We start from the raw sequence: 8,936 nt of genomic DNA on the forward strand, positions 1-8,936 counted from the left end.
ATTTGGATCACAACGAGTACGACTCCTTCAAACCCATTCTCTTGAACGCTTCCGCTTAGCGATCTACAAGGGTATGTAGATGCACTCTCCTTCCCCTCGTTGCTGGTTTCTCCATAGATAGATCTTGCTGACACGTAGGAAAATTTTGAATTTCTGCTACGTTCCCCAAGAGGCCTGTGCGCCGAACACTCAATGAGGTAGAGCTCTCTCGGAGATGCCGAAGTCCCCGAGGCAACCGAACACGTCGGTATGGCAACACGACCAACAAGGTGACCACGCGAGACGATTTACGCCGATTGGGACGACGGCGTCGGCTTGCCGAAGAGACCACGTGACGCAGTCAAAGTCGATCACCTACACACATAAAATAGTGCGGTCCAAAAAGGATAATTGCTTTTTGCAAAAATAATTAATTGAAAGAGATGTGGCCTGGCGCCGAAGTCATGTCGATGCAGGGCGTTGGCGTGACGCGGTGAAGGCATGGCCAAGCCCGAATTCGCCGAACTGTATACGAAAACTGACCGAACCACCATGCGGCCGTTGTTAATGCGACCACCATTTGATAGACCTGTGTATAAATGATGAAACAAACCGGAGTAATAATTCCTTTGGAAAAATAAACCCAATCAAGAAAAACTACTAGGATTAATAGCACCTGGTTTATCTGTTGTAGCAATCTGGAGAAAGGTTACTCCCAAAATTGGGGATCGATCCGCACACCCATTGCCTGATGGGTGATGAAGTGGTGGCATGGCGATGCTAGCAAAGGTTGGCTCGCCAAGTAAAAGCCTGTGGTCCAGCTAATGCGATGAAGCTGGTCGGCTGGTGACGGCGAAGTCTCCGAAGTAAGTTGATGAAGAGATGGTGAAGCCCTTGGTCTAGCCGAGGAGACGGAGCAGGTCAGTAAGGAGATGTTGCAGCTGCCGTGTCAACCGAGGTGTTGAAGCAGTTCGGCGTGATGGACATCGGCTTGAAGAAGCAACAGTGCGGCCATGCCGACGCAGGTCGTAACTTGTGACGCGGTCAATGCCGGTTTGATGAAGTGACCATGCGGCGATGCCTGTGTTCCCGCTCCGTGTATTCCTGTGGGGCGGCGATGTTTATGATGATTTGTCCTTGGTGATTCCGAACTCTTGTTCGCTCGTCGAGATGATGATCCGAAGAAGTTGAGCTCGGCTCAAAAGGTGACAACGTGTCTAGCGCAGGTCGGTAGCCGCGGAGCAGTATTGCCGGACTAGTTTGACACCAGCATGATAGTGAAGATTACCTCAGAGGAGGCTTAAAATTTTATGGGCATGTGTTTAAAAACAAAGCACAATACCCTAGGAGAAAATTCCTTTAATATGGTTGTCCCATATCACATTCATAAAGAAACATGAATTCGGGTCGGATCTGTATTCGCGCAGAAAACAGACCCGAAAAGTGATGCACCAATCGGAAGGTTCCCGGAGTTTGGACGGTCGGATCGAGCTGAAATTTTGAGGGGTGTTAGATATAGGAATTCCGCAGCTGATCAACGGTTGGATCTTCCAAAGGACGTCCGAGCTAGGTTCTGGAGAACACGCCCTAAACTCGTCCAGATTCCCGTCCAGATTGGACAGGGCTCCAGTATATCGTAGATTGCTGGAGATTCCTCCATCGGAACTCGACGAAATTTTTCATGGTTGTTGTAGACTCAATTCCGCACAATTCTACCGAAGGGATCGTCAAAGCGATGCTCTAAGAGGTGGTGACAGCGGATACAAGTTCGCTGTTCGGAAAAACAATACGGTCGCCCGAGGGCAATGTTGACGTTGAGCCCCCGAGATCCATGGATGATTCCTCCATGATCTTGATAGAGATCGGAGTTGATGTCGATGAAGGTCCTCGTCCGAACATGACAATCGGAGATGGAGCACGGTCCTCGGTTGAGCCAAGGTGACCAGTCGAGCCGGCGACAAAGATGCCGGCATCGCAGTTGACCTGCAGACAAACCATCGATTCTTTTGCCGATCACACAACGGAACTCTCAATGAAAGCACCATTGTCGGTGTCAAAACCGGCGGATCTCGATTAGGGGGTCCCGAGCTGTGTGTCTAAGATGGATGGTAACAAGAGGCAGGGGACACGATGTTTTACCCAGGTTCGGGCCCTCTTGATAGAGGTAAGACCCTACGTCCTGCTTGATTGTTCTTAATGATATGAGTATTACAAGAGTAGATCTACCACGAGATCAGAGAGGCTAGACCCTAGAAGCTAGCCTATGGTATGATTGTTTTGTATATCTATCGACTGCCTGGCCCTGGTTTATATAATGCACCAGAGGCCTAGGATAGCAAGAGTCCTAGCCGAATACGCCGGTGGGGGAGGAGTCCTTGTCTTGACCACCAAGTCTTGTGGAATCTTCCTTGTATGCGGCAGCTGTCCGAACTGGCCCATGAGTATACGGCAATGGGGGTCCTCGACCCAATCTAACTGACCGGGAGACGACGTGGTGAGTACCCCCTAGTCCAGGACACCGTCAGCGGCTGCTCCCAATGCATCACTAATCACCTATGTAGCTAGCTTGACGCGGCTGACCACCACGTACACACACGCGCATGTCACACATGCTATGCTTTCATTGCGCCCTGCACGTCCCGCATGCACCCGACGCGCCCGATGAGCCCGACTGCACGAGTGCGTCCCGCACGTCCCGCGCGAATCCGTTGTGCCCGACGAGCCCCACCACACATGTCGTGGCTTATTCCAACACACTCCCCTAAGCCACGGCCTAGAGAAGTCTATCGTCGTCGACGTTGGCGCGGCCAAGAGAGCCTGTTCCGCCGCCGTCCTTTCCGCAGCTGCGGGCACTCGCACCGGAAGTGTCCGTACTCCCCGCACTTGTAGCAGCGCCTGCGTCTGTTGCCTTCACTCCTCGACGCCACGATGTGCTTGTCGTCGTCGCCATCCTGTGCTCCGCCGTGCTGCCGCTCCCGTGCCCGCCACTGCGCCGCCGTGAACAGGAGTTGTTTGTCCGCCCGCTCGCCGCTGTCCTGCCGTCGATGCCGAACTCGCTCATCGAACACGCCCAGCCACCCGAGCGCTTCATCGAACGCCATCGTCATCACGTCGTGGAACTGCTCGATGCCGGCGATGACAGAGAAGAGCCGATCCCGCACAGTATCCAGCAGCTTCTTGACGAGCGCCGTGTCGCCCAGCGTCTCCCCGAGGTTGGCATACCTTGCTGCCATCGCCGCGAGCCTCCCACCGTACACGTCGAGCTCCTCATCGTCTGCCATCTTCAGGAGGTCGAATTCGCCGTGCAGCGTCGCCACCCTCGCCACGCGGACCCGATCGGCGCCGACGAACCTCAATTTCAGGGAGTCCCATACCTCCCTGGCGGTGAGCTTCGTCGACACCTACAGCAGCACGTCCTCCGGCAATGCCCCGAGAAGCAACACGCGCGCCATCTTGTCCTTCCGCATGTTCACCGCCGCGTCGCCCAGCGCCACCGCCTCCCATACGGTGTGGACGTCGAGGATCGCCTGCGCCTTGATGACCCAGACCATGTAGTTGTCCGCGGTCAGCATCGGCATCGCCATCATCGCCGATCCGCCCGCGTCGCCGCCGTGTGGGACGAGTGCCATGGTCGCCGATGATCGCCCGAACCGAAGCTCTGTGTACCAATTGTTGTTGTCGCTCTCCCTTTCTCACTCAAAACTAGAGGTAGAAGACGGAATAGGATACACTGGAATTTTCACGCGGCTGAACACAACCCCGTTTTTTCTTTCTAGAGCACCAAACTCTCATATGACATACATGCCCAAGTTGTAGTCTAGCTAGCTCACACAATGCACTCAGCGAACCACCCGCGCGCACGCGCTCACCCGGCGACCCGGCCGTTCATGCATGGGGCCAGGCCGTTCCTCCACAATACCCAACCTCCACGCCTCGCGCTGTGCTGCATGCACGTCCTACATACCCGGCCTCACGCGCCCATGATGCGCACACCGCGGCCGCTCCCAAATGCATCGCTAATCACCTATCTAGCTAGCTTGACACGGCTGACCACCACATACACACACGCGCGCATGTCACAGACGCCACGCTTTCGTTGCGCCCCGCACATCCCACACACACCCGACGAGCCCGACTGCACCAGTGCGTCCCGCACGTCCCGCGCGAATCCGTTGCGCCCGAAAAGCCCCACCACAAACGCCGTGGCTTATTCTAACACACTCCCACTAAGCCACAGCCTAGAGAAGTCCGTCGTCGTTGACCTTGGCACCGGCCAAGAGAGCCTGCTCTAACGCGGTCCTTTCCGTAGCTGCGAGCACTCGCGCCGGAAGTGCCCGTGCTCCCCGCACTTGTAGCAGCGCCTGCGCCTGTTGCCGCCGCTCCCCGACGCCACGCTGTGCTCGTCATCGTTGTCCCGTGCTCCGCCGTGCTGCCGCTCCCGCGCCCGCCACTGCGACGCCATGAACAGGACATGTCCGTATGCCCGCTCGCCGCTGTCCTGCCGTCGACGCCAAACTTGCTCGCCGAACGCGCGTAGCTGCCCGAGCGCTTCATCGAACGCCATCGTCATCACGTCATGGTACTGCTCGATGCCAGCGACGACGGGGAAGAGCCGATCCGGCACCGTATCCAGCAGCTTCTTGACGAGCGCCGCGTTGCCCAGCGTCTCCCCGAGGTTAGCATACCTCGCAGCCATTGCCGCGAGCCTCCCGTCGTACATGTCAAGCTCCTCGTCGTCTGCCATCTTCAAGCGATCGAATTCGCCGCGAAGTGTTGCCGGCCTCGCCACGCGGACCCGATTGGCGCCGACAAACCTCACCTTCAGGGAGTTCCATACCTCCCTGGCGGTGAGCTTCGTCGACACCTGCAACAGCACATCCTCCGGCAACGCCCCGAGAAGCAACGCGCGCGCCATATTGTCCTTCCGCGCGTTCACCACCGCGTCCCCCGGCGCCACCACCTCCCATACGGTGTGGATGTCGAGGATCGCCTGCGCCTTGATGGCCCAGACCGTGTAGTTGTCCGCGGTCAGCATCGGCATCGCCATCGTCGCCGATCCGCCCGCGCCGCCGCCGTGTGGGACGAGTGCCATGGTCGTCGGTGATCGCCCGAACCAAAGCTCTGTATACCAATTGTTGTTGCCGCTCTCCCTTTATCACTCAAAACTAGAGGTAGAAGAAGGAATAGGATACACTGGAATTTTCAACCGGCTGAACATAGCCCCGTTTTTACTTTCCAGAGCACCAAACTCTCATACGAGATACATGCCCAAGTTATAGTCTAGCTAGCTCACACAATGCACTCAGCGAACTACCCGCGCGCACGCTCTCTCCCGGCGACCCGGCTGCTCGTGCATGGGGCTAGGCCGTTCCTCCACGAGACCCAACCGCCACGCCTCGCGCTGTGCTGCATGCACGTCCTGCATGCCCGACCTCACGCGCCCATGACGCGCACACCACGGACGCTCCCAATGCATCGCTAATCACCTATATAGCTAGCTTGACGCGGCTGACCACCACGTACACACACACGCGCATGTCACACATGCCACGCTTTCGTTGCGCCCCGCACGTCCCACACGCACCCGACGAGCCCGACTGCACCAGTGCGTCCCGCACGTCCCGCGCGAATCCGTTGCGCCCGACGAGCCCAACCACACACGCCGTGGTTTATTCCAACACAATCCCCCTAGGCCATGACCTAGAGAAGTCCGTCATCGTCGACGTTGGCGCCGGCCAACAGAGCCTGCTCCGCCGCGGTCCTTTCCGCAGCTGCGGGCACTCGCGCCGGAAGTGCCCGTGCTCCCCGCAATTGTAGCAGCGCCTATGCCTGTTGCCGGCGCTCCCCGATGCCACGATGTGCTCGTCGTTGTCGTCCCGTGCTCCGCCTTGCTTCCGCTCCCGCGCCCTCCACTGCGCTGCCGTGAACAGGAGCTGTCCGTCCGCCCGCTCGCCGTTGTCCTGCCGTTGACGCCGAACTCGCTCATCGAACACGTGCAGCCGCCCGAGCGCTTCATCGAAAGCCATCGTCGTCATGTCGTGGAACTGCTCTATGCCGGCGACGACGGGATAGAGCCGATCTGGCACCGTATCCAGTAGCTTCTTGACGAGCGCCGCGTCGCCCAGTGTCTCCCCGAGGTTGGCGTACCTCGCCGCCATCGTTGCGAGCCTCCCGCCATACACGTCGAGCTCCTCATCGTCTGCCATCTTAAGGCGGTCGAATTTGCCGCGAAGCGTCGCCAGCCTCGCCACGTGGACCCAAACGGCACCGACGAACCTCACCTTCAGGGAGTCCCATACCTCCCTGGCGGTGAGCTTCGTTGACACCTGCAGCAGCACATCCTCCGCCAACGCCCCGAGAAGCACGCGCCATCTTGTCCTTCCGCGCGTTCACAGCCGCGTCCCCCGGCGCCACCGCCTCCCATACGGTGTGGATGTCGAGGATCGCCTGCGCCTTGATGGCCCAGACCGTGTAGTTGTCCGCGGTCAGCATCGGCATCACCATAGTCGCCGATCCGCCTGCGCCGCCGCCGTGTGGGACGAGTGCCATGGTCGTCGGTGATCGCTCGAACCGAAGCTCTGTATACCAATTGCTGTTGCCGCTATCCCTTTCTCACTCAAAACTAGAGGTAGAAGAAGGAATAGGATACACTGGAATTTTCACCCGGCTGAACACAACCCCGTTTTTACTTTCCAGAGCACCAAACTCTCATACGAGATACATGCCCAAGTTATAGTCTAGCTAGCTCACACAACACACTCAGCGAACTACCCACGTGCACGCGCTCACCCGGCGACCCGGCCGCTTGTGCATGGGGCCATGTCGTTCCTCCACGAGACCCAACCTCCATGCCTCGCATTGTGCTGCATGCACGTCCTACATGCCCGGCCTCACGCGCCCATGACACGCACACCACGGCTGCTCCCAATACATTGTTAATCACCTATCTAGCTAGCTTGACGCGGCTGACCACAACGTACACACACACGCGCATGTTACACACGCCACACTTTCGTTGCGCCCCACATGTCCCGCGCACACCCGACGCGCCCGATGAGCCCGACTGCACCAGTGCGTCCGGCTCATCCCGCGCGAACCCGTCGCGCCCGATGAGCCAGACCACACACGCCGTGGCTTATTCCAACAAGCCACGCTCAACTCTGACTCGTTTTCGTCACCGCGGGTCGCCATGCGGCCGTCGCCCCTGGCTTCGACGAGCCGCCGCACCCATGAGTCAATGGATGACTGCCTCGACACGCCTGCGAGCTGCCGTCGGGCGCCGAGTTGCCGTGGCTATCATTGTTGAGCCGCCATGATGTCTCGTGCTATCCTCGAGCTGTGGAAGTCACGCGTCCTCCATCGCTTCACGTCGTCTTTGACTCGCCGTGCCCGCGGGCTACCTCACCCTCGCTACCTGGCCCGTCGCTCCTCGGCACGCTGCATGAGCCGCCGCATCCACACCATGACCCGGAGGAGGAGTCAATGCTGCTAGTCCGGCCTACCTTGCCTCCTCTGCCGCGGTTCAGTTCGTATGGTTGGCAAAACCGACCACCGCAGCTCCTATGAAACAGGTCGCGAAGGCCCTCTCTCAAAATAGGCTGCTTCTGTCAAAAGGATGAGAACATTGAGAGTCATAGTAGATGAAGCACGTGATTTACAGAGGTCTACAGACATCTTTTTCGAACGGAGACTGCTTTTAGGGCTATTTGAAACCACTAAAGGAGAATTTTGAAAAAGCAATATGTTGAAATTGTTAGGAGACATTTACTTCTTTTGAGACTATGTGTAAGGACTTTTTCTCTAACGATGAGTTTGTCAATTGTTCAGAGCGAATTATTGTGTGCTCACGACGAGATCAAGATGTCTATCTGACGGCTGCAACTCAAAGAGAATGCTGGTGAGTCCAGTGTTGTCAATGTCGTAACCAGAGAAGAGCTTATCCCATACAAACGAGTAATTTCCTGGTGATTTCTTCCGCAGTTGTTATATTCCTTCAATGATGAGTGGGACGTCAGAACCTAAGCATATGGTCGGCTTTTACTGGTTGAGACGCCCGAGGAAAGTTCCAGAATAAGTCTTCATTACAAAAGTGGTATTATACCGCGGATACGGAGCTTCCGCCAGCATCATTTTGCACTAATGTTCATCTGTGCTATATTTCTCCACGGGCGTGCGCAAGCCGCCGCCCCTGTGGCCTAGTCTACATCAATACGACGTGGCTGACTCGTATCTCCGCATGGCTTACCGCTCCTGTGATGGACTCGTCCGTCCGCACTGGCTTACAAATGCCGCGGCCGACTCATCTGTCTGCTCCCGCGGGCGACTCGACTATGATTGACTTTAGCTTCACCATACTGATCATCAACTCCACGGCGGTTAATTTCCGGCCTAATGTATCAGGTGAAATCCATTCAGTATATTTTTATATTGTATATTAATTTCTTCAAAAGAGTGATTACTCTCGCTCGCAAATTCTTTATTGCAGGACAAGTTGTTTACTACAAAAGGGGCCTTTATGTCACTGAGTTGTTGAATGACTCATACCAGAAGTATATAACAAATATTTATGGAGAATCTCAAGACAACTCCTAGTGTTGTCTTAAGACTCGAGGGCCACGATGACATGACTTAGCAAATTTTGCCAGATTCAACAACCCCGGGTCATTGGAGGGAAAATGACCCGGTCTCAGGGGCTACTGCCACATTGGCGCAAATTTAATGACCGTCAGAAAATTTCTAGCTTAAAAAAAGCCGAGCAATCAGAAAGTTCCGTATCAAAAGAAAGTTTCCGGGTAATCAAAAAATATTCCGGTTCAAAATCCAGCTCAAGTTTAACATCTGGTTCAAGAAGAATCCATCCCTTCCAAGTTCGAGTTCTCAGAAAAATTAAAGTTGCCAAAGAGAACTTACTACAATGCGCAGTTCAAAACATGGCTAACCTATATTATGGGTCACTT

This window comes from Triticum aestivum, chromosome 5A (genome assembly GCF_018294505.1).
Source record: "Triticum aestivum cultivar Chinese Spring chromosome 5A, IWGSC CS RefSeq v2.1, whole genome shotgun sequence".
NCBI lineage: Eukaryota > Viridiplantae > Streptophyta > Magnoliopsida > Poales > Poaceae > Triticum > Triticum aestivum.